General features: G+C 31.2%; 1 protein-coding gene across 3 annotated transcripts in view; it reads left to right on the forward strand.

Annotated features, from left to right (window-relative positions):
- Window positions 1-26,926, forward strand: part of LOC106081103 (spermine oxidase) — a 55,680-nt gene that overhangs the window by 1,881 nt on the left and 26,873 nt on the right. The window lies entirely within an intron of this gene.

The following is a 26,926-nucleotide window of genomic DNA, read 5'->3' on the forward strand; positions in this document are numbered from 1 at the left end:
AAGTGATATGCAAATGTAGTCAGAAGGGGGTCAAAAGTATCGTCGGACTATGTGACCCCTCATGCCATTTGACGATGCTATTGCCGCCAGTTCTGTGACCGGATTGACCCATTGGAATACTCATCGACTTGGATCTGCCGACTCAGTTAACGTGTTTTGAAGAAAAATCAAAATCCCTTGTGCAGCTTCAATGAGAAGACTTGGAGAGCAAAGACGAATTTCTGTTTAGAGAGTTGTTGTTGTTGTTCTAACAGTGTGTTGTACACTGAGGCGGGAGCCCTTGCTGTTGAAAAACTCCATCGGGCCAATCCGGTACGTATAACCGGCTGTCATGGGATTAATAGAGAATTATTGTTGTTGTTGCTGTAGCTATAGGCCGGAATCGAAGTTTGGTTCGAATTTGAACACGCTCCCGATCTCCCTCTCCGGTTTAATGCGCCGAATTAGACTCCGACCCGAATTTGGTGTCGAGGGTCAGACCCTGCGGCCCTACCTACAATTTGTTAATGACCACAGCATGCCTTAATCCCTGACAAACGAGGATGGGAATTTCACCGGTATTGCCAAGAGACGATGAAACTTCTAATTGAAAAGTTTTTTTCAGCCACAGACACAGCTTAGGCAGATCATCTCATCAGGACATTGCCGATGAGGTTAGGATGGTGTGGGTGGTACACTGTTTGCAATCGCTGTTCTTGTAGCCACACCTTTATGTGGAGGTGATGATCCTCTTCAAGCTCCAGTAGGTGAGCAAGCTCTTTCCGGTACAGAGGACCGATAGCCGCGGAAACAGGGTGGCCATTGTTAATTAAAGGGCACCAATAACTCGCCTTATCATATCGAGCATCATAGGCATACAGTATTTGTGAAAAAGCCGGGAGCCTGTGCCGCCCGGCATCTCACTGAGACGCTCTGCACGATAACGCTGATTGTCCGTGACTGCCATTGATGCTACTCTGTATGGAGCATTCCACTATCCGCAACCTGTGGAAGCGCCCGCTAGCTTGCAGCTAAGCTTCTCGTGAAAACAATGAACACCACACAGATCGGACCTCAATGTTCCAGCCTGTGTGGTGCTCACAGCTATCTCGTTGTTGTTGTTGTTGTAGCAGAGTGTTGTACACTGAGGCGGCAGCCCTTGCCGATGAAGGACTTTATCGGGTCAATCCGGTACGTACAACCGGCTGCCATGGGATTGAAGCTATCTCGTGGCGGGTCGTTGTAATCGACTGCAATTATCAGAGCAGACGGAATATCTGGGACAAGTTCTGGATTAGAACTGTCCTTTAAGAGGAATAAGGAAAGAACCCGAACGGCCCGGTCCTTAGAATGATCGATTGGAAATTGGGATTAAGGTGACGTTTCTGTTCTGCCTAAGGTAGCTGTAAGAGGGCGGGTAGGATCATAGTTTTCATGTTGAATACTGTGGATGCGGAGCGAAGACTGAGGAAGTTCTCACACTACTTAGCACAAAGACCGATTAGAAATAGGATCTTCAGGACTTGCTCTCCCAATAGGCTCACTGATGCCTCCGAGATGGAGACTGGCACGGGTTTGGTCTATTAGGAAAATATCTGTGACATTGCTATAGCCGCAATTGAAATCCAGAGACAGAATTTACTGCTCTACTCTAATTTTTGCTTTCCTGGCGGATGCCGTTTTTGGGGACGATGAGATCTTTATAGGGCTAAAGAAGTAAAATTGGGCGATCGGTTTATATAGGAGCTATAGCAGGTTAAATAACGATTTGGACCGTACTTGGCACAGTTGTTGGAAGTCATAAAATAACACCACGTACAAAATTGCTGCTTCCAGAGGCCCTAGAAGTCAAATCAAGAGATCGGTTTATATGGGAGCTATATCAGGTTCTTGACCGATTTGGACCGTGCTTGGCGCAGTTGTTGGGAGCTATAACAAAACACCAATTGCAAAATTTCAGCCAAATCGGACAGTATTTCCAATACTTCGAGGTGTTACAAACGGAATGACCAGATTTGTACACCCCCACCTATAATGGTGGGCATAAAAATGAGTTCCAAGTAACTAATCACTTAGCTGAAAAAGGGGAGATAGAGCGAAAAGGCGTTTAAAACGTGCCAGTTGGTATGGTTTTAAGTTGATATGAGTTCCTTTATTTTTTACCAAATTTAGTCATTTTTTTGGTCAAGAACTATGGAGTACAAATGATGAATAAGCTTTTCGCACTGCACTGCAACCAGATAATAATTTAATTGTGCAACTTTATCGGCCAAGTTTGCTTGTTTTTGTACATTGCGTCAGAATTTTGATATCATCGATTTTATAAATGGAAATTTCAAGTAGCCTTTATCACCGCTTGGATTTAATAACCAAATATATGGAAACAATTTTTGGGGTAATTCCTTGAAATCACATGACCTATCTTAACAGAGGCAAAAGCTTAGATACATTTTTTCAAAATCCGCTAAAATATCCACAAATATTGTTTTTAGAGAAAGTTTCATGGAAATTTTGTCTTTAGAGAAAATTTCATAAAAATTTTGTCTTTAGAGAAAATTTCATGGAAATTTTGTCTTTAGAGAAAATTTCATGGAAATTTTGTCTTTAGAGAAAATTTCATGGAAATTTTGTCTTTAGAGAAAATTTCATGGAAATTTTGTCTTTAGAGAAAATTTCATGGAAATTTTGTCTTTAGAGAAAATTTCATGGAAATTTTGTCTTTAGAGAAAATTTCATGGAAATTTTGTCTTTAGAGAAAATTTCATGGAAATTTTGTCTTAAGAGAAAATTTCATGGAAATTTTGTCTTTAGAGAAAATTTCATGAAATTTGTTTCTTTAGAAAAATTTTCATTGAAATTTTTTCTTTAGAAAAATTTTCATTGAAATTTTTTCTTTAGAAAAATTTTCATAGACATTTTTTCTCTAGAAAAATTTTCTATAAAATTTTTTTGTTGAAATTTTTTCTTTAGAAAAATTTTCATTGAAATTTTTTCTTTAGAAAAATTTTTTCTTTAGAAAAATTTTCATTGAAATTTTTTCTTTAGAAAAATTTTCATTGAAATTGTTTCTTTAGAAAAATTTTCATTGAAATTTTTTCTTTAGAAAAATTTTCATTGAAATTTTTTCTTTAGAAAAATTTTCATTGAAATTTTTTCTTTTGAAAAATTTTCATTGCAATTTTTTCTTTAGAAAAATTTTCATTGAAATTTTTTCTTTAGAAAAATTTTCATTGAAATTTTTTCTTTAGAAAAATTTTCATTAAAATTTTTTCTTTAGAAAAATTTTCATTAAAATTTTTTCTTTAGAAAAATTTTCATTAAAATTTTTTCTTTAGAAAAATTTTCATTAATTTTTTCTTTAAAAAAATTTTCATTGAAATTTTTTCTTTAGAGAAAATTTCATGGAAATTTTGTCTTTAGAGAAAATTTCATGGAAATTTTGTCTTTAGAGAAAATTTCATGGAAATTTTGTCTTTAGAGAAAATTTCATGGAAATTTTGTCTTTAGAGAAAATTTCATGGAAATTTTGTCTTGAGAGCAAATTTCATGGAAATTTTGTCTTTAGAGCAAATTTCATGGAAATTTTGTCTTTAGAGCAAATTTTATGGAAATTTTGTCTTTAGAGAAAATTTCATGGAAATTTTGTCTTTAGGGAAAATGTCATGGAAATTTTGTCTTTGGAGAAAATTTCATGGAAATTTTGTCTTTGGAGAAAATTTCATGGAAATTTTGTCTTTGGAGAAAATTTCATGGAAATTTTGTCTTTGGAGAAAATTTCATGCAAATTTTGTCTTTAGAGAAAATTTCATGGAAATTTTGTCTTTAGAGAAAATTTCATGGAAATTTTGTCTTATCCGATTTCGCCGAAATTTGGGACGGTGAGTTGTGTAATTTTCATTGAAATTTTTTCTTTAGAAAAATTTTTATTGAAATTTTTTCTTTAGAAAAATTTTCATTGAAATTTTTTCTTTAGAAAAATTTTCATAGACATTTTTTCTCTAGAAAAATTTTCTATAAAATTTTTTTGTTGAAATTTTTTCTTTAGAAAAATTTTCATTGAAATTTTTTCTTTAGAAAAATTTTCATTGAAATTTTTTCTTTAGAAAAATTTTCATTGAAATTTTTTCTTTAGAAAAATTTTCATTGAAATTTTTTCTTTAGAAAAATTTTCATTGAAATTTTTTCTTTAGAAAAATTTTCATTGAAATTGTTTCTTTAGAAAAATTTTCATTGAAATTTTTTCTTTAGAAAAATTTTCATTGCAATTTTTTCTTTAAAGAAAAATTTTCATTAAAATTTTTTCTTTAGAAAAATTTTCATTAAAATTTTTTCTTTAGAAAAATTTTCATTGAAATTTTTTCTTAAGAAAAATTTTCATTGAAATTTTTTCTTTAGAAAAATTTTCATTGAAATTTTTTCTTAAGAAAAATTTTCATTGAAATTTTTTCTTTAGAAAAATTTTCATTGAAATTTTTTCTTTAGAAAAATTTTCATTGAAATTTTTTCTTTAGAAAAATTTTCATTGAAATTTTTTCTTTAGAAAAATTTTCATTGAAATTTTTTCTTTAGAAAAATTTTCATTGAAATTTTTTCTTTAGAAAAATTTTCATTGAAATTTTTTCGTTAGAAAAATTTTCATTGAAATTTTTTCTTTAGAAAAATTTTCATTGAAATTTTTTCTTTAGAAAAATTTTCTTTGAAATTTTTTCTTTAGAAAAATTTTCATTGAAATTTTTTCTTTAGAAAAATTTTCATTGAAATTTTTTCTTTAGAAAAATTTTCATTGAAATTTTTTCTTTAGAAAAATTTTCATTGAAATTTTTTCTTTAGAAAAATTTTCATTGAAATTTTTTCGTTAGAAAAATTTTCATTGAAATTTTTTCTTTAGAAAAATTTTCATTGAAATTTTTTCTTTAGAAAAATTTTCTTTGAAATTTTTTCTTTAGAAAAATTTTCATTGAAATTTTTTCTTTAGAAAAATTTTCATTGAAATTTTTTCTTTAGAAAAATTTTCATTGAAATTTTTTCTTTAGAAAAATTTTCATTGAAATTTTTTCTTTAGAAAAATTTTCATTGAAATTTTTTCTTTAGAAAAATTTTCATTGAAATTTTTTCTTTAGAAAAATTTTCATTGAAATTTTTTCGTTAGAAAAATTTTCATTGAAATTTTTTCTTTAGAAAAATTTTCATTGAAATTTTTTCTTTAGAAAAATTTTCTTTGAAATTTTTTCTTTAGAAAAATTTTCTTTGAAATTTTTTCTTTAGAAAAATTTTCATTGAAATTTTTTCTTTAGAAAAATTTTCATTGAAATTTTTTCTTTAGAAAAATTTTCTTTGAAATTTTTTCTTTAGAAAAATTTTCATTGAAATTTTTTCTTTAGAAAAATTTTCATTGAAATTTTTTCTTTAGAAAAATTTTCATTAAAATTTTTTCTTTAGAAAAATTTTCATTAATTTTTTCTTTAAAAAAATTTTCATTGAAATTTTTTCTTTAGAGAAAATTTCATGGAAATTTTGTCTTTAGAGAAAATTTCATGGAAATTTTGTCTTTAGAGAAAATTTCATGGAAATTTTGTCTTTAGAGAAAATTTCATGGAAATTTTGTCTTTAGAGAAAATTTCATGGAAATTTTGTCTTTAGAGAAAATTTCATGGAAATTTTGTCTTTAGAGAAAATTTCATGGAAATTTTGTCTTTAGAGAAAATTTCATGGAAATTTTGTCTTTAGAGAAAATTTCATGGAAATTTTGTCTTTAGAGAAAATTCCATGGAAATTTTATCTTTAGAGAAAATTCCATGGAAATTTTGTCTTTAGAGAAAATTTCATGGAAATTTTGTCTTTAGAGAAAATTTCATGGAAATTTTGTCTTTAGAGAAAATTTCATGGAAATTTTGTCTTTAGAGAAAATTTCATGGAAATTTTGTCTTTAGAGAAAATTTCATGGAAATTTTGTCTTTTGAGAAAAATTCATGGAAATTTTGTCTTTAGAGAAAATTTCATGGAAATTTTGTCTTTAGAGAAAATTTCATGGAAATTTTGTCTTTTGAGAAAAATTCATGGAAATTTTGTCTTTAGAGAAAATTTCATGGAAATTTTGTCTTTAGAGAAAATTTCATGGAAATTTTGTCTTTAGAGAAAATTTCATGGAAATTTTGTCTTTAGAGAAAATTTCATGGAAATTTTGTCTTTAGAGAAAATTTCATGGAAATTTTGTCTTTTGAGAAAAATTCATGGAAATTTTGTCTTTAGAGAAAATTTCATGGAAATTTTGTCTTTAGAGAAAATTTCATGGAAATTTTGTCTTTAGAGAAAATTTCATGGAAATTTTGTCTTTAGAGAAAATTTCATGGAAATTTTGTCTTTAGAGAAAATTTCATGGAAATTTTGTCTTTAGAGAAAATTTCATGGAAATTTTGTCTTTAGAGAAAATTTCATGGAAATTTTGTCTTTAGAGAAAATTTCATGGAAATTTTGTCTTTAGAGAAAATTTCATGGAAATTTTGTCTTTAGAGAAAATTCCATGGAAATTTTGTCTTTAGAGAAAATTTTATGATATAGTCCCCATATATACCGATCCACCGATTTAGGATCTAAGGCCCATAAAAGCCACTTTATTATCCGATTTCGCCGAAATTTAGGACAGTGAGTTGCGTTAGGCCCTTCAACATTCTTCTTCAATTTGGCTCCGATCGGTCCAGATTTGGATATAGCTGCCATATAGACCGATCTCTCGATATAAGGTTTTGGGCTCATAAAAGGCGCATTTATTTTCCGATTTCGCCGAAATTTGGAACAGTGAGTTGCGTTAGATTCTTCGAAAACATTCTGCAATTTGGACCAGATCGGTCCAGATTTGGATATAGCTGCCATATAGACCGATCTCTCGATTTAAAGTTTTGGGCCCATTAAAGGCACATTTATTGTCCGATTTTCATTGAAATTTTTTCTTTAGAAAAATTTTCGTTGAAATTTTTTTTTTAGAAAAATTTTTATTGAAATTTTTTCTTTAGAAAAATTTTCATTGAAATTTTTTCTTTAGAAAAATTTTCATAGACATTTTTTCTCTAGAAAAATTTTCTATAAAATTTTTTTGTTGAAATTTTTTCTTTAGAAAAATTTTCATTGAAATTTTTTCTTTAGAAAAATTTTCATTGAAATTTTTTCTTTAGAAAAATTTTCATTGAAATTTTTTCTTTAGAAAAATTTTCATTGAAATTTTTTCTTTAGAAAAATTTTCATTGAAATTTTTTCTTTAGAAAAATTTTCATTGAAATTTTTTCTTTAGAAAAATTTTCATTGAAATTGTTTCTTTAGAAAAATTTTCATTGAAATTGTTTCTTTAGAAAAATTTTCATTGAAATTTTTTCTTTAGAAAAATTTTCATTGCAATTTTTTCTTTAAAGAAAAATTTTCATTAAAATTTTTTCTTTAGAAAAATTTTCATTAAAATTTTTTCTTTAGAAAAATTTTCATTGAAATTTTTTCTTTAGAAAAATTTTCATTGAAATTTTTTCTTTAGAAAAATTTTCATTGAAATTTTTTCTTTAGAAAAATTTTCATTGAAATTTTTTCTTAAGAAAAATTTTCATTGAAATTTTTTCTTTAGAAAAATTTTCATTGAAATTTTTTCTTTAGAAAAATTTTCATTGAAATTTTTTCTTTAGAAAAATTTTCATTGAAATTTTTTCTTTAGAAAAATTTTCATTGAAATTTTTTCTTTAGAAAAATTTTCATTGAAATTTTTTCGTTAGAAAAATTTTCATTGAAATTTTTTCTTTAGAAAAATTTTCATTGAAATTTTTTCTTTAGTAAAATTTTCTTTGAAATTTTTTCTTTAGAAAAATTTTCATTGAAATTTTTTCTTTAGAAAAATTTTCATTGAAATTTTTTCTTTAGAAAAATTTTCATTGAAATTTTTTCTTTAGAAAAATTTTCATTGAAATTTTTTCTTTAGAAAAATTTTCATTGAAATTTTTTCTTTAGAAAAATTTTCATTAAAATTTTTTCTTTAGAAAAATTTTCATTAAAATTTTTTCTTTAGAAAAATTTTCATTAAAATTTTTTCTTTAGAAAAATTTTCATTAATTTTTTCTTTAAAAAAATTTTCATTGAAATTTTTTCTTTAGAGAAAATTTCATGGAAATTTTGTCTTTAGAGAAAATTTCATGGAAATTTTGTCTTTAGAGAAAATTTCATGGAAATTTTGTCTTTAGAGAAAATTTCATGGAAATTTTGTCTTTAGAGAAAATTTTATGGAAATTTTTTCTTGAGAGCAAATTTCATGGAAATTTTGTCTTTAGAGCAAATTTCATGGAAATTTTGTCTTTAGAGCAAATTTTATGGAAATTTTGTCTTTAGAGAAAATTTCATGGAAATTTTGTCTTTAGAGAAAATTTTATGGAAATTTTGTCTTGAGAGAAAATTTCATGGAAATTTTGTCTTTAGAGAAAATTTCATGGAAATTTTGTCTTTAGAGAAAATTTCATGGAAATTTTGTCTTTAGAGAAAATTTCATGGAAATTTTGTCTTTAGAGAAAATTTCATGGAAATTTTGTCTTTTGAGAAAAATTCATGGAAATTTTGTCTTTAGAGAAAATTTCATGGAAATTTTGTCTTTAGAGAAAATTTCATGGAAATTTTGTCTTTAGAGAAAATTTCATGGAAATTTTGTCTTTAGAGAAAATTTCATGGAAATTTTGTCTTTAGAGAAAATTCTATGGAAATTTTGTCTTTAGAGAAAATTTTATGATATAGTCCCCATATATACCGATCCACCGATTTAGGATCTAAGGCCCATAAAAGCCACTTTTATTATCCGATTTCGCCGAAATTTAGGACAGTGAGTTGTGTTAGGCTCTTCAACATTCTTCTTCAATTTGGCTCCGATCGGTCCAGATTTGGATATAGCTGTCATATAGACCGATCTCTCGATGTAAGGTTTTGGGCCCATAAAAGTCACATTTATTGTCCGATTTCGCCGAGATTTGGGACAGTGAGTTGTGTTAGGCCCTTCGTCAGCCCTCTTCAATTTGGCCCAGATCCTTTCAGATGTCAATATAGATGCCAGTTAAACCAAACTCACGATTTAAAGTCTTGGCCCCATAAAAAGCGCATTTATTGTCCGATTTCGGTGAAATTTGACATGCTTTTCGACACCCGTTCAGATGGTTCAGATCGGTCTATATTTGGATATGGCTACCAAAAAGACAAATATTTGGTTCTACAAAATTGAATAATGACTTGTACTTAATAGACCACTCAATATCCGGTCTAAATCGGACCATATTTCGATAAAGGAGCATTAATAATGAATTTTTCACCGGATTATGTCGAAAGGTGGTTTACATATATATACGAGGTGGTGGGTATCCAAAGTTCGGCCCGGCCTTTTTACTTTTTCTTTTTATTTTTGTGCACAAAAAACAGAGTTTGATGTGTTGTAATTTTTTCTTTAGAAAAATTTTAATTTTTTCTTTAGAAAATTTTTCATTGAAATATTTTCTTTAGAAAAATTTTCATTGAAATTTTTTATTTAGAAAAATTTTCATTGAAATTTTTGGTTTAAAAGAATTTTCATTAAAATTTTTTCTTTAGAAAAATTTTCATTAAAATTTTTTCTTTAGAAATATTTTCATTAAAATTTTTTCTTTAGAAAAATCTTCATTAAAATTTTTTCTTTAGAAAAATTTTCATTGAAATTTTTTCTTTAGAAAAATTTTCATTGATATTTTTTCTTTAGAAAAATTTTCATTGAAATTTTTTCTTTAGAAAAATTTTCATTGAAATTTTTTCTTTAGAAAAATTTTCATTGAAATTTTTTCTTTTGAAAAATTTTCATAGAAATTTTTTCTTTTGAAAAATTTTCATTGAAATTTTTTCTTTAGAAAAATTTTCATTGAAATTTTTTCTTTAGCAAATTTTTCATTGAAATTTTTTCTTTAGAAATATTTTCATAGAAGTTTTTTCTAAAGAAAAATTTTCATTAGAATTTTTCTTTAGAAAAATTTTCATTGAAATTTTTTCTTTATAAAAATTTTTATTGAAGTTTTTTCTTTAGGAAAATTTTTATTGAAATTTTTTCTTTAGAAAAATTTTTATTGAAATTTTTTTCTTTGGAAAAATTTTCAATAAAATTTTATTTTTTAAAAAAAATTTTCATGGAAATTTTTTTTTTGGAAAATTTTCATTGAAATTTTTAAAAAAAAAAATTGGGTTTGGTAAATGATTTGACTTCGTGAGCCCCTAGAAGCCTCAATTTTCGTCCGATTTTGCTAAAATTTGGAACAAAGACTTGAGTTAATACTTCCAATAACCCTGCCAAGTATGATCCGAATCGGTCTATAAACAGATATAGTCCTCATATAAACCGATCCCCTGATTTGACTTCTTGAGCCCCTAGAAGCCTCAATTTTCATTCGATTGGGTAAAATTTGGAACAAAGACTTAAGTTATGACTTCCAACATCCATGCCAAATGAGATCCGAATCGGTCTATAAACATATATAGCCCCGCTATAAACCGATCCCCTGATTTGACTTCTTGAGCCCCTAGAAGGCGTAATTTTCATTCGATTTCGCTAAAATTTGGAACAAAGGCTTGAGTTATGACTTCCAACATCCATGCCAAGTATGATCCGAATCGATCTACAAACATATATAGCCCCAATATAAACCGATCCCCTGGTTTGACTTCTTGAGCCCCTAGAAGCCTTAATTTTCATCCTGATTTGACTTCTTGAACCCTTAAAAGCCTCAATTTTCATTCGATTTGGCTGAAATTTGGAACAAAGCCTTGAGTTATGAATTGCAATATCCATGTCAAGTATGATTCGAATCGGTCAATATATATAGCATCCATATAAAGCGTTCCCCGGATTTGATTTCTTCAGTCCTTAGAATCGAAATTTTCATCTGATTCGACTGAAATTTGGCCTAATAACCTATCTTATGACTTTGGATCGAAAACTTGAGTTATGACTTTCAACATCAGTGCCAATTTTTCTCCGAATCGATCAATACGGTGATATAGGCCACCTAAGTACCAATATCCCGATATGTCTTCTTGAGACCAAAATAATTCAAATACAAAGGGTACATTTTTAATGGAACCCATGATTGTGGGTGTCCAAGATTCGGCCCGGCCATACTTAGCCAGCTTTTACTTGTGCTTTAATTAACCTTTAACAAAATTGTGGTTAGACTTTAAGCTTCATTTTATTATATTCATGGGACATCATTTACTTTATGAGTATTTTATGGCTCTATTTAAATTAGACTACTTTGGTGCTCTACCAAAGACTTTAGAAGAAAGTTGTATATTTAAGTCTTCAATTTACATTAATAAGTTATGAAACTAAGCACTCCCAACATGGGCATTATATAAGCCGAATCCCCAGGCATGATATCACTGGGGGAGGTTTCTCATGCCTTCAACTAGTAAAGCGATTATTGCATTCTTCCCTTTTTTTCTTTGATTGCTGGCCCCATATCTGGCATTGTCGTCATGACAATTCCTTTAAAATGCCACAAATTGCATTGGTAGCCAGAGCTATCTCGATTGGCTATTTATATTGAGAGGCCCATTCTTTATAAAAGATGAACAACAACTTTCACTATGGAAATGGGGACACAAAGGCATCCCCAACTCTTTCCATTGGCAAATGCTTAGGAATACCAGCCAAGCATGCCATCACTTTTGATATTTAGTGAACAATTGCCTCCTCTGCCCCTGGTCACCAACAGGCGGGCATGTAGTTCACATGTTGCATTCATCTGTTACATGACGTGTCATCGCACACATCTATCTACACTACCTTGTAATCTGTAGTTTCCTTATATATAGTCGTAGGACAATCTTTTCGAATTGCTCTGGTGATGGTTGGCATGTCTGTCTCGTGGTTTGCACGCAATCTGCCATCATCGTCATCGTCATCATCATCATCGTCAGTTCTTGATCAATGTCTTTTGCCTTTTATTGGCACAAATATGTGCGTGGCTTTTTCCTATGCGGTTTCTTTTGGCGTATATTTCGTGCAAAATTTAGATTTTGTTTGTTGGTTTCAGCATGTGCTTCTATGTGCATTAGTCTGGCGATTTCGTTTTGGTGGTTACACATTTTGCGTGTTTTCTCTATTTAGTGCCAATGCCGGGCAGAAGGCTGAGGTAAACACCAACTGGTGGCTGGTAATGGTGAGGTAGTATTTATATACGCTATTTGTTTATTCAAACGTCCTTGTGCTAGGTTAACTTTACTTTCACACACCAAGCGCCTTAAAAGTTTTTGTAATTTCAAAGAAAGATGGGAAGGAAATCTCCACTGTAATGGGTTACATACACGACGTAGTCAGTGTACAAACCGAGATTTTAAATAAAGATTACCAGACCAACGATAAAGAAAGGTTTGATTGTTGTTTTGTAGCAGTGTGTGGTACACTGAGGTGGTGAAGGAATCCATCGGGTCAATCCGGCTGCCATGGGATTGGTTGTTGGTAAAGGTTTGGTAAAAGACTTTGGTTTTTCGAAAATTAGTTTGCTACTGTCGCCCAAGGCAAGCAATTTGATATTAAAATCGGTGTTGGTGTGTTAAATTTGCCTGTAATGAAAGCTCACCATGAATTTTACAAAAACCTAACCACGAGAAAAAATTTTTTTAACAGTTGGTTACCATATAACTTTATGTCTGATGTTATGTCTGATGTTTCACTGTTATAAGTCATGTTACAATATTTAACCTTGCTCAATGTATACCACATTTAATCTTTCTCAATGTGTTGTACTGTTATAATAGAATAAACGGTTATACTGCTAATAATTTGCTCTTACGCTAAAATAAATTGATAAGTTTTCAGGATTAAAGTTGAAAATATACCTAAATTGTTAAACTTTTTCAGTTGCTGCCATTGTACTATTGTCGTTGAAAGTGTTATACTGTAACACTAAAAGGATTTTAGCATTTTCCGGCATAAAAAATATAGATTTTTTTATTGTTATTGCCATTTCACTACATTCAACATTTTTGTTCAAAGTGTTATACTAGCATAAACTGTTATACTACTAGAAATATACTGCTATACTTGAATAGACTGGTATGTTTCATGACCTAAACATAGAAATACAAGCACGTCTTATTAAATGTTACCATTTTACAAAATTTAAAAAACTCAAAAAACTGTTGCGATGTTATGCTAAAAGAAACTTGCTTAAAGGTTTAACTGTTATACTGGAGAATTAACTATAGTTTTCTGGACTAAAAATTTAAATATAAAGGGTGATTTTTTTGAGGTTAGGATTTTCATGCATTAGTATTTGACAGATCACGTGGGATTTCAGACATGGTGTCAAAGAGAAAGATGCTCAGTATGCTTTGACATTTCATCATGAATAGACTTACTAACGAGCAACGCTTGCAAATCATTGAATTTTATTACCAAAATCAGTGTTCGGTTCGAAATGTGTTCATTCACCGTAACGTTGCGTCCAACAGCATCTTTGAAAAAATACGGTCCAATGATTCCACCAGCGTACAAACCACACCAAACAGTGCATTTTTCGGGATGCATGGGCAGTTCTTGAACGGCTTCTGGTTGCTCTTCACTCCAAATGCGGCAATTTTGCTTATTTACGTAGCCATTCAACCAGAAATGAGCCTCATCGCTGAACAAAATTTGTCAAAATTTGAACACATTTCGAACCGAACACTGATTTTGGTAATAAAATTCAATGATTTGCAAGCGTTGCTCGTTAGTAAGTCTATTCATGATGAAATGTCAAAGCATACTGAGCATCTTTCTCTTTGACACCATGTCTGAAATCCCACGTGATCTGTCAAATACTAATGCATGAAAATCCTAACCTCAAAAAAATCACCCTTTACATACAATTTTCTTCAAAGTTTTTACTAATTTAGTCATAACGTTTGTAACGCCTCGAAATATTCGTCTAAGACACATAAAGTATATATATTCTTGATCGCCTCGAAGTTCTGAGTCGATCTAGCCATGTCCCTTCGTCTGTCGAAATCATGATAACGGTCGAACGGGTTAATCTAACCGCTTGAAATTTTACACAGATCCTTACTATTGGTGTAGGTCGTTGAGGACTGCAAATGGGCCATATCGGTTCAGATTTGGATATAGCTCCAATATAAACCGATCTCCCGGTTTGATTTCTTGAGCCCTTACTAGCCGCAATTTTTGTCCGATTTGGTTGAAATTTTGCATGTAGTGTTTTGGTATGACTTTCAACAACTGTATTAAGCAAAGTCCGATTCGGTCTATAACTCGGTATAGCTCCCATATAAACCGATCTGCTGATTTGACTTCTTGAGTCCTTAAAAACCGCAATTTTCGTCCGGTTCGGCTTATGTTGGGTTGCCCAAAAAGTAATTGCGGATTTTTTAAAAGAAAGTAAACGCATTTTTAATAAAACTTAGAATGAACTTTAATCAAATATACTTTTTTACACTTTTACAGCTGATAACTGTCAGAAAAAAGAATGTAATTACAGAGTCACAAGCTGTGAAAAAATTTGTCAACGCCGACTATATGAAAAATCCGCAATTACTTTTTGGGCAACCCAATATTTTGCATGTCGTGTGCTGTTACAACTTCTAACGACTGTGCCAAGTGCGATCCAAATCAGCCTATAACCGGATATTGCTCCCTTATACACCGATCTCTCGATTATCTTTGTTCGGTTCCTAGAAGCTTAAATTTTGACAGAAGTTTGGTATGTAGAATAAAATTATGCCCTTCAACGAAGTTTAGTTTGTTTAAATTTTTAGCAGAGTTCATGGCGGTGAGTTCCCAAGATTCGGCCGGCGGAATAGCATGCTTTTACTTGTTGTTAATGCATTTTAACAGGTTTAATAAATTATACTAGCCTAAAATGTCAAAGTCTTAAACTGTTATACCAGATTTTCTATGTTAAAAAATCAATATACTGTTATGGTAAATCAAACTTGTACGTTTTCTGGTTTTTTAATGAAAAAAATGGAATTTTCAGCAAACAGGTATAACACTTTGGTGTTATACTGTTATACTGAAATAAACTAGTATGTTTGAGGCTTAAAAATGGCACAAGATTTCTTAGAAATATTTCACATCTATTTAAAAACCTTGCTCACAGTGTTATAGTAGAATAATCCAAAAGAAAGTTGACAAAAAGTGCTACCAATTCAAATAACCACATTTTTCCAGTCATTCCCTTTGTAAAACCTCGAAATATTGATCTGCGACTCTATAAAATATTAATGTTCTTGATCGTCGTGACATTTAAGTCGATATAGCTACGACCAAAGTGTTATATTAGCATAAAATATCAAAGTCTTAAACTGTTATACTTGATTTTCTATGTTAAAAATCAATATACTGTTATGCTAGATCAAATTGTACGTTTTTTTGGTTTATTAATGAAAAAAATACAATTTTTAGCAAACAGGTTCAAAGTATTATACTGAAATAAGCTAGTACGTTTGAGGCTAAAATAAAGCTATAAACTACGGAGAAATATTTTAGCCCATTTAATAACCTTCCTCAAAGTGTTATACTAGAATAATCAACAAGAAAGTTGATAATAATTGCTGCCGATTCAAACAACCAAATTTTTCCAGTCATTTTCTTTGTAAAACCTCGAAATATTGATCTGCGGCTCATAAAGTATATATATTCTTAATCATCGTGACATTTAAGCCGATCTAGCCATATTCGAACTGTTATACTAGCTTAATATATCAAATTCTTCAACTGTTATACTAGGTTTTCTATGCAAAAAAATTAATATACTGTTATGCTAGATTTAACTTTTACGTTTTTTATGCTTATTAATGAAAAATACAAATTTTGGCAAACTGGTTCAAAGTGTTATACTGTTATACTAGAATGAACTAGTACTAAAAAATTTAAAAAAAACTGCTTAGATATATTTTAGCTTATTTAATAACCTTACTCAAATAGTTTTAATAGACTTATCCACAGGGAAGTTGACAAAAAGTGCTTCCGATTCAAATGACCACATTTTTCCTGTCATTCCTTTTGTAAAACTTCGAAAAATTCATCTGCGGCCCTATAAAATTAAATTTGTACGTTCTTTTGGCTTATTAATGAAAAATACAATTTTTAGCAAACAGATTGAAAGTGTTTAACTGTTATACTGGAATATACTAGTACGTTTGAGACTTATAAATGGCAAAAAAACATTACGTAGAAATATTTCAAACCCATTCAATAACTTTGCTCAAAGTGCTATAATAGAATAATCCACAGGGAAGTTGACAAAAAGTGCTACCAATTCAAACGACAACATTTTTCCAGTCATTTCCATTCTAGCACCTGGAAATTGTGATATGCGACCCTATAAAGTCGACCAAAGTGTTATACTAGCTTAAAATATCAAAGTCTTAAACTGTTATACTAGATTATCTATGTTAAAAAATCAATATACTGTTATGCTAGATCAAACTTTTATTTTTTTTAATGAACAAATACAGTTTCTAGCAAACGGGTTCAAATTGTTATACTGTTATAAACTAGTACCTTTGAGGCAAAAATGGCAAAAAAAATAGTTAAGCCTAGTATTGCTTTAAGGGATACGCTTGAACATATGCTTCAAGGGATACCCTAAACGTTAAGCACTCAGTGGCAAGGACTACCCTTAAACTGAGGAAGTGAGGACCCAGTCGCCTATATAAGCTTGAACACTCTTTGTTTTTACTCTAGACTATAGGCATGGCATGGTGGGATTTGGGCTGCACAGCGGACTATTTTCTACTTTCATTTTCCTGTGAAGAGATACACGTCCTTTTTGAACATTGATATACACGAACCGATCCATGCTGAAAGGGTGTCATACAAGGGGGCAGACTATTTTTCAGGCGATGCACAGTGGAAAAGAAACGGGCGTCTTAGTTTTTAGGCGCCCGGAGAACCTAGGGCCATACAACTTTGCACACAATTTCTTTAACACCTATGCTCTAATCGTTCCAAATAGTAAAAAATATGCTGTTCTCACACAGCATATTTTTTACTAGCTTTTTCGATTCTATTCCGCCGTGCCATGGCCTTTGTGTTTTTGGGAGTTTTAAATTTTATTTTGAAGCAGGAACGTCTGTCATTTGAGATGACGTCAATCTATGGGCACAATCAAGCAGAGCGAAGGCTTCTGAATGATGATGTAAGTTTGAGAGAAGCGAGGAGAGAAAGGCTGCCAAGCTCCGCTGAGTACGCGTCGCAGATGGACGTGGGGAGTAGGCACAGGGTTATATGAGCACAATTTTTATACAGTTCACCACTACTGTGGTACAAGGTATTATAACTTAGTGCAGTTCTGGGTATTATAACACCCAGAAGGAAGAAATAAGTATACCGAAGTGATTCTGAGTCACTTGCTGATTTGATTTAGCCTTGTCCGTCTGTTCATGCTAATTTGTGTATAAACTACAGGTCGCAGTTTTCATCTGATCGTCTTAAAATTTTCTACAGACATGTTTTACGGCCTAGAGACGGAACCTATTGAAATTGGAAAAAATCGGTTCCGTTTTAGATATAGCTCCCATATATATGTTCGTCCGATTTGCAGTAATAATGCAATAAAATGGTCATATATTAACCGATTCTCTCGAAATTTGGCAGGGAGAATTTTTTTATTACTTTCGACATTACAGGTGAATTTCATAGAAAAGTTTTAGATATAGCTCTCATATATGCATATTATCCGATTTTCACTCCTAGAACCACTGCAAGCGCATTTATTGACAAATCTTCCCAAAATTTTGTACAACGCTTTCCACGACGACTTTTACAATATCTATAAAGTTTTCTCGAAATCGTTTTTGATTTAGATATATCTCCTATATATATATGTTCTTCCGATTTGCAGTAATAATGCAATAAAATGGTCATTTGTTAACCGATTCTCTCAAAATTTGGCAGGAAGAATTTGGTTATGACTTTCGACATTACTGTCGAATTTTATAGAAATCGGTTCAGATTTAGATATAGCTTCTTCTTCTTCTAGGAAACGTCCGCCGAGGTCCATCTTAATTGGTTCAGAATTAAACATTGTACTTATAGGGTAGGTGTAGGGTATTATACAGTCGGCACCGCCCGTCGTTTGCCCTTCTCTACTGGTTTTTCTTCAGACACTAAGCTCTAATATCATCCTGGGCTACTTTAGCGATCTGAAGTGGCTGACTGGTGGGGGTTGGGGTGTGTGTATGTTTGGAAACTCCACCCACTCCAAAAACCATATCCAAACGGACATATAGGCCCATCAAGGTAATATGGGATTTAAATGAAAGTTAATTAAAGTCTAGTAGAGGATTTTTTCAAGTTTTTTTCCCAAAAATTCGATAGTTAGACTATTATTTGGAATAAAAGACTATATGGAGTAGAAACTAGACTTCATAAGCTGTCGTTTGAGTCCGGCATCAAAGTATGAACTTTTTTCATTTTTGCACAGTGGTTCACGCAAAATCGAATTTTCAAGTCTTGTAGCGGATTTTTTCAAGTTTTTCTAAAAAATTCGATAGTTAGACGATTATTTAGAATCTAGTTCTACTTGGATTAGAAACTAGACTTCATAAGCTGTCGTTGGAGAACGGTTTCAAAAAATCATATTTTTTAATTTTTCACATTAGTTTATGCAAAATCGATTTTCAAGTCTTATAGGGGATTTTTTCAAGTTTTTCCTAAAATTTCGATAGTTAGACGGTTATTTGGAATATAGGCCTATTTGAATTAGGACATACACTTCATAAGCTGTCGTTGGAGAACGGTTTCAAAGAATCATATTTTTTCATTTTTCACATTGGTTCACGCAAAAAATCGATTCTTCAAGTCTTGTAGGGGATTTTTTTTCAAGTTTTTCCTAAAAATTCGATAGTTAGACGATTCTTTGGAATATAGGTCTTATTGGATTAGAAACTAGACTTCATAAGCTGTCGTTTGAGACCGGCTTCAACTTATCAACATTTTCCATTTTCGCACAGTGGTTTAACCACTTTTGAAATATTCTTGATCTTGTTAGAGCATATTACTGATATTGAGGTTGATATTGTTGCGTTTGAAATTAAATTTTGTTTGAATGAATGATTTTTTTCAGATTTAAATAAAGTTTTTAATATGTGTAAAAATGTTTAACTTATCTGCTATTGTCAGTAACAGAGGGCTGTAAAGTTAGTGATTTGTGTCTCCACTAGTTAAATTCGGAATTTTTCTTCTCTCACATATATTGGGTACATTCCTTCTCCAAAAATCCCTCCACCTTTGGGTGTAGAAAACAAAATATAATTCCAAATTTTGGGGCCAACATCAAGAGGGGACGCCCCACCCACAGAAACCCCACCAAATGTATTCATATACCGAACGGGACAACTATCATACAAAACCATAAGTCAATCCATTTTGTAGAAGAGTTAACAGCTTTTGTCTGGGTTGATTACTTTGCTTATCTTTTAATTATGTCTAAACAATAAATATTGGGTTGCCCAAAAAGTAATTGCGGATATTTTAAAAGAAAGTAAATGCATTTTTAATAAAACTTAGAATGAACTTTAATCAAATATACTTTTTTTGCACTTTTTTTCTAAAGCCAGCTAAAAGTAACAGCTGGTAACTGACAGAAGAAAGAATGCAATTACAGAGTCACAAGCTGTGAAAAAATTTGTCAACGCCGACTATATGAAAAGTCCGCAATTACTTTTTGGGCAACCCTACATACTGGAATATGTTATATATTATCACCTCTCGGAAGGCATTACGAATACTCCAGTATGCACACATGCAACATTGATGTGCTGAGTCGTCATAAGAAATTTTTGTTTTCTTCTTTTATCATATGAAATTCTTTCAAAATATTTGGTCACAAAATTACTTTCACAAAAGAATTAGGAAGGGGCAACCTTGAATTTTACAGCCTCTATTTAGATAGCGAATTTTGTTGCTATCATTCTATGCTTGTGTTCAAGAGCCCATATTATAGTGCTATCGTCATGTAGAAATTTTGCAAAAAAAATGTATTGGAATTTCTCATATACCAATATCAGCTTGAATTTGTAGTCATCAGAGCGGCATAATAAATTCAGCGGTAAATGTAGCGATTTATGCATAGTGAGTGTTGTGGTTTGTTAAAGGATAAATACAGAGGTTTATTAAACTTTTTTGCATAAAAGGTAAACTTTTAAGGTTTAGATTAAAAAATTAAATGTATGTATGTATCTTGAGTGAAAGTTCGCTAGCGGTTAGCTTTGCTCTTCCATTTCCTAGGGATTTATTTTTTCTGCGAAAAATCTATAAATTAACCTGGTTGCCTTTTTAAAGGTCACTGTGGGTGGAGTAATTTTGTGTTTCTCCACACTAGTGATAAATTACCAAAGATGGTCTAGGGAGGGAGTGCTTTCCATAAGGTTTAAGGTCATTCCCGACAACTAATGAGTTGTTTACATTGTGTCTTGACATTTGGTAAAATAGTTTAACTAACATAAATGCAATTTACCCAACAAAAACAAAACAAAAAAAAAAATACACAAAAAAAAGAAATAAACATTTGATTGCTTTTGTTATTCTATCAATAAAAAAAGACTACACACACAAAAAACAGCAAACAAAAAGCAAAAAAAAAAAATAAAAATTGTTAAAAATGTTGAGGTTTGAGTTGAAAACTCAGAAAAGCTACAAAGAAACAAACAAAAAAATAACAAAACGATAAAAATACACCACACCTTAGATTGCAGATAAATAAAATTTGCACTTTTTGTTTAGGAGAAGTAGGTTTGAATTTTGATGAATTTTATCAATAATTAAATTAATGTCAGCATGTCCTAGTGCCAAGCCAAGGGGCAAACAGCGACCGCCATGCTGGTTGGTCTAAGGAAGGAGTGGAGAAAACTCTTCAACAGAGCAAAAGCCACATGGGCACCACACGATTGGGACATCTATAAGGCTGAGCTACGAAAATATAAGGGCGAGCTGAGAAAGGCTCAGAACAAATCCTGAAAAGAATTCTGCAGCTCCGTGGAGCATACATCTGAGGCCTCTAGACTAAGGAAGATTGTGTCCTCGAGACCTATTACGGTGGGTTATATTCAGAAGTCTGAGAATGTATGGACAATGTCTAGTGAGGAAACACTAGAACTACTCGTTGATACACAAGTCTCCAATGGATAACCTGCCGCCACAAGAGGTTGTCACTGGTATGCATTCGTCGGAGGCTATTAGGGAAATTGTGTCTGAGCAGAAAATCCTTTGGGCGATAAGAAATTTCGACTCTTTTAAGTCGCCAGACCCTGATGATGTATCACTGGTTGAATTACAAGCTGTGCCTGATAGACTGGTTCCCTTGTTTTGGAGAGATATACTCTGCTTGTTTCAGAATGGCATATATACCTGTGGGATAAAGGGACACGGAAGTCATTTTCATTCCGAAAGCAGGAAAACTCTACCACACGAAGCCAAAAGAGTTTCGTCCTATTTGTCTGTCATCCTTTATGCTGAAGGCTCTTGAGAGGTTGGAAGAAACATACGTTAGGGCAAAGATCCCTGGAGATCGCCTGTTGCGGCAGCAGCATGCATATAGTAAGGGCAAATCCACTGAAACAGCCCTTCCCGACCTAGTCGGCTACACAGAGGGTTCTCTTGCTGTCAAGGAATATACAATGGTAGCATTTCTTGACATTTAAAGGGCTGCTGACGTCTATCATGAAGGAGTTTCTAGGCATCAACTCTACCGTAAGTAAGTTTATGAATAACTTACTAAAAGATGCATTACGGCAGGCTTGGGATCTGTGGATCTAAAAAGATGGGTCAGCAGAGGAACACCTCAAGGAGGTGTACTGGTGTCTCCTCTACTTTGGAATATAGCCATTAACAATATATTATTGTCTCCACAAGAAAATGGCGTAAATGTGGTCGCGTATGCTGATGACGTCGCAATTGCAAATAGGGAAAGTTTCCCAGCACTCTAAGAGATATACTTCAGGAAACTCTTCATGCAACAGCGAAGTGGGCTACCGAAAGTGGTCTAGGTATAAATCCGTGCAAGACCGAAGTACTTTTTTTCAGCAGGAGATACAAGTTGCCTACAGTGGAACCTGTCTCCTTGGGAGGAGAGAATGTTCCATTTACAGAAAGCGCAAAATACCGGGGTGTTTTGCAGGACAGGAAATTGAACTTCAAATCCAACATTTTGGAAAGGGCAAGAAAGGCAACTCTTGCCTTATACACCTGCAAGAGAGCCATTGTCAAAATTTGGGGGTTACAACGTGTCATGCATTGGGTATATACTGCAGTTATCAGACCTATAATGCTATATGGTGTTGTGGTCTGGTGGACGGCGCTTCAAAAATCCACCTACTGCTCAATACTTCCTACCGGATCCAAAGGATGGCTTGTTTGTGCATCACAGCCGCACAGAGGACTACATCTTATGCCTCTGGACATTGTGGGTAGACAAATTGCAGCGACCACTGCCATGAGGTTAAAGGAGCTTTCTCATTGGTCATGTGGCGGTTACGGGCACTGTTTTATCCTTGTTACAATATCCGATTTTTTAGGGAGTGTGAATTACACCCTTCTAGAGCCGCATTTTGATAAAAAGTACTGTACCACTATTCCTGAAAGAACCGATTGGAACTACGATATCCTTGGTAACAGAAATTACATAGACTTCTATATGGATGGTTCCAAACTAAACGACCAGGTGGGTTTTGGGTTGTACTCTAAAGATCTAGAACTGGTCATATCAAAAAGGTTACCCCACCACTACAGTGTGTATCAAGCGGAGATCCTTGCAATTGAGGAAGAGATGGAATGGCTAAGATATAATGTCATAACGACGATTGGCATAAATATCTTCTCAGACAGCCAGGCAGCCGTTAAATCCCTGGTGAACGTATTTCTGAACACAAAACCGCCTTCGACTGTCGCATGTCTCTCAACGAGGCTGAACAGTTCAAAATTCATCTGTTCTGGGTGCCGGGCCACGGAGATATCCCACGCAATTGTAAAGCGATCGAGCTTGCGAACCACCCTACACATTCCAGGGATGCTGGAATCTGCGGGTGTGCCTCTAGCGACATGTAAGCTAAGTTTTCTGGACGATTTCCGAAGGACAACAAATGATAGATGGTCACAAAAAGGGGGCTGTGAGCATTCTAAAACTATGTGTCCTATTTTAGACTTGAAGAGGTTACGGCTTTGCTGTCATTGGCTAGAACAGACGTCATGACAGGTCACTGTCTAATCGGAAAACAAGCTGACAGACTGAAGGTTGCTAGCAACAACTTAAGCCGAAGCAGTGAGGACATCGAAGAAGAATAGACTATAGAACACCTTCTGTGGGTGTGTCCCGCACTAGCAGTCAGAAGGAGTTTCACTTTAGGTTCTCATTTTTTTGAGAACCTGTCTGATTTAGCGAATGTGAACATTCGCAAGTTATTGGACTTTTTAAAACTATCTGGATGGTTCAACTGTAGGAACTAGAATCCATCTTCCTTCTTTTGTTCCTGTGGTATCACAATGGACGAAAACGTGTAAGTGAGTGTGATGACAGGTCGCCACTTAAACCTAACCTAACCTAACATACATTAGTGCGTGTTACTATTTTTTTATTAACAATTTTCCGCATAATCACCGCGGAATTACTTTACACGAAATTTCCTATGGAAACGAAATTTTTACAAAATTTTTTATAGAATTGAAATTTTGAAAAAATTTCCATAGAAATGAAATTTTTACAAAATTTCCTATAGAAATTAAATTTTGACAAAATTTCCTAAGAAAAGAAATTTTGACAAAATTTCCTATAGAAATGAAATTTTGACAAAATTTCCTATAGAAATGAAATTTTGACAAAATTTCCTATAGAAATGAAATTTTGACAAAATTTCCTATAGAAATGAAATTTTGACAAAATTTCCTATAGAAATGAAATTTTGACAAAATTTTCTTATAAAAATGAAATTTTGACAAAATTTCCTATAGAAATGAAATTTTGACAAAATTTCCTATAGAAATGAAATTTTGGCAAAATTTCCTATAGAAATGCAATTTTGACAAAATTTCCTATAGAAATGAAGTTTTGACAAAATTTCCAATAGAAATAAAGTTTTGACAAAATTTCCAATAGAAATGATATTTTGACAAAATTTCCTACAGAAATGAAATTTTGACAAAATTTCCTATAGAAATGAAATTTTGACAAAATTTCCTATAGAAATGAAATTTTGACAAAATTTCCTATAGAAATGAAATTTTGACAAAATTTCCTATAGAAATGAAATTTTGACAAAATTTCCTATAGAAATAAAAGTTTGACAAAATTTTTGTGAGAAATGAATTTTTGACATAATTTCCTATAGAGATGAAATTTTGACAAAATTTTTGTGAGAAATGAATTTTTGACATAATTTCCTATAGAGATGAAATTTTGACAACATTTCCTATAGAAATGAAATTTTGAAAAAATTTCCTATAGAAATGAAATTTTGACAAAATTTCCTATAGAAATGAAATTTTGACAAAATTTCCTATAGAAATGAAATTTTGACAAAATTTCCTATAGAAATGAAATTTTGACAAAATTTCCTATAGAAATGAAATTTTGACAAAATTTCCTATAGAAATGAAATTTTGACAAAATTTCCTATAGAAATGAAATTTTGACAAAATTTCCTAAAAAATGAAATTTTGACAAAATTTCCTATAGAAATGAAATTTTAACAAAATTTCCTATAGAAATGAAATTTCAACAAAATTTCCTATAGAAATGAAATTTTGACAAAATTTCCTAAAAAATGAAATTTTGACAAAATTTCTTATAGAGATGAAATTTTGGCAAAATTTCCCATAGAAATGAAATTTTGGCAAAATTTCCTATAGAAATGAAATTTTGGCAAAATTTCCTATAGAAATGAAATTTTGGCAAAATTTCCTATAGAAATGAAATTTTGGCAAAATTTCCTATAGAAATGAAATTTTGGCAAAATTTCCTATAGAAATGAAATTTTGGCAAAATTTCCTATAGAAATGAAATTTTGACAAAATTTCCTATAGAAATGAAATTTTGACGAAATTTCCTATAGAAATGAAATTTTGACAAAATTTCCTATAGAAATGAAATTTTGACAAAATTTCCAATAGAAATGAAATTTTGACAAAATTTCCCTTAGAAATAGAATTTTGACAAAATTTCTTATAGAAATGAAATTTTGGCGAAATTTCCTATAGAAATGAAATGAAATGAATTTTGCCAAAATTTCCTATAGAAATGAAATTTTGGCAAAATTTCCTATAGAAATGAAATTTTGGCAAAATTTCCTATAGAAATGAAATTTTGGCAAAATTTCCTATAGAAATGAAATTTTGGCAAAATTTCCTATAGAAATGAAATTTTGGCAAAATTTCCTATAGAAATGAAATTTTGACAAAATTTCCTATAGAAATGAAATTTTGACAAAATTTCCTATAGAAATGAAATGTTGACAAAATTTCCTATAGAAATGAAATTTTGACAAAATTTCCTATAGAAATGAAATATTGACAAAATTTTCTATAAATATCGACAAAATTTCCTTTTAAAAGAGAAATGTTAAGAAAATTTGCCATAGAAATAACTTTTCCTTTTTTAGTTCTCTATTTATTTAAGCTTAAACTCGTTTTTGTTTTTCTGCGTTGTTTTGCCTGCCAGTTGTCTACCGCAACATCCATAGGGAACATATTATTATGGAACTATGTATATAATCACCTTATCTTAAAAAAGCTTTGTCATTGCCTACAAAGTTTGTTTTTCAATATCACTTCACCTCCCAAAGATTTCGAAAGAATTGGGGTCTATGTATGATCACATCAAAATCAACCTAAAAAAGCTCATTTGTTACTGACAAATTAAAATGCACTTAGTCCGCTTCTATATATAAAAGGTAAGACGAACAAATTAAATGGCCTACGGTGGTAGTGGTACTCACGATGAAGGCAGTGGTTCTTCCATCTTAATGACACACAAATCTCTTTTTTTTGATTTTGTTTGCTTTCCGTTTTCATAAAAAACTTATTTCGAAAAAAAGGCAACAACAATGAGCAAACATTTAGTTTTTTTGATGACATTACAAATAAAGCATTTATTCAAGGTGTTAAGTTTACCCTACGCTTCAACTAGAGTAAAGAGGGTATTATAAATAATAGCATATGCTTGTAAAGCCATTTCATTTTGATTAGACTGTGACTTAGCAAAACGATCGAGACTTTCTTTATGAAATTTTTTCAAAAAATTTTTTATGTCAAAATTTAATTTTTAATGGAAATTTTGTCAAAATTTCATTTCTACAGGAAATTTTGTCAAAATTTCATTTCTACAGGAAATTTTGTCAAAATTTCATTTCTACAGGAAATTTTGTCAAAATTTCATTTCTACAGGAAATTTTGTCAACATTCCATTTTAATAGGAAATTTTGTCAAAGTTTAATTTTTATAGGAAATTTTGTCAAAATTTCATTTCTATAGAAAATTTTGTCAAAATTTCATTTCTATAGGAAATTTGGCAAAATTTCATTTCTACGGGAAATTTTGTCAAAATTTCATTTCTATTGGAAATTTTGTCAAAATTTCATTTCTATTGGAAATTTTGTCAAAATCTCATTTTTATAGGAAATTTTGCCAAAATTTCATTTCTATAGGAAATTTTGTCTAAATTTCATTTCTAAGAGAAATTTTGTCAAAATTTCATTTCTAAGGGAAATTTTGTCAAGATTACATTTCTATAGGAAATTTTTTAAAAATTTAATTTCTATGGAAAATTTTGTCAAAATTTGATTTTTATAGGAAATTTTACAAAATTTCATTTCTATAGGAAGTTTTGTCAACATTTCATTCTATGGGAATTTTTTTTTGACGGGAATTGTTTTCTACGGGTATTTTTGTCAAAATCTCATTTTTATAGGAAATTTTGTCAAAATTTCA

This window comes from Stomoxys calcitrans, chromosome 2 (assembly GCF_963082655.1).
Source record: "Stomoxys calcitrans chromosome 2, idStoCalc2.1, whole genome shotgun sequence".
NCBI classification, from domain to species: Eukaryota; Metazoa; Arthropoda; class Insecta; order Diptera; family Muscidae; genus Stomoxys; species Stomoxys calcitrans.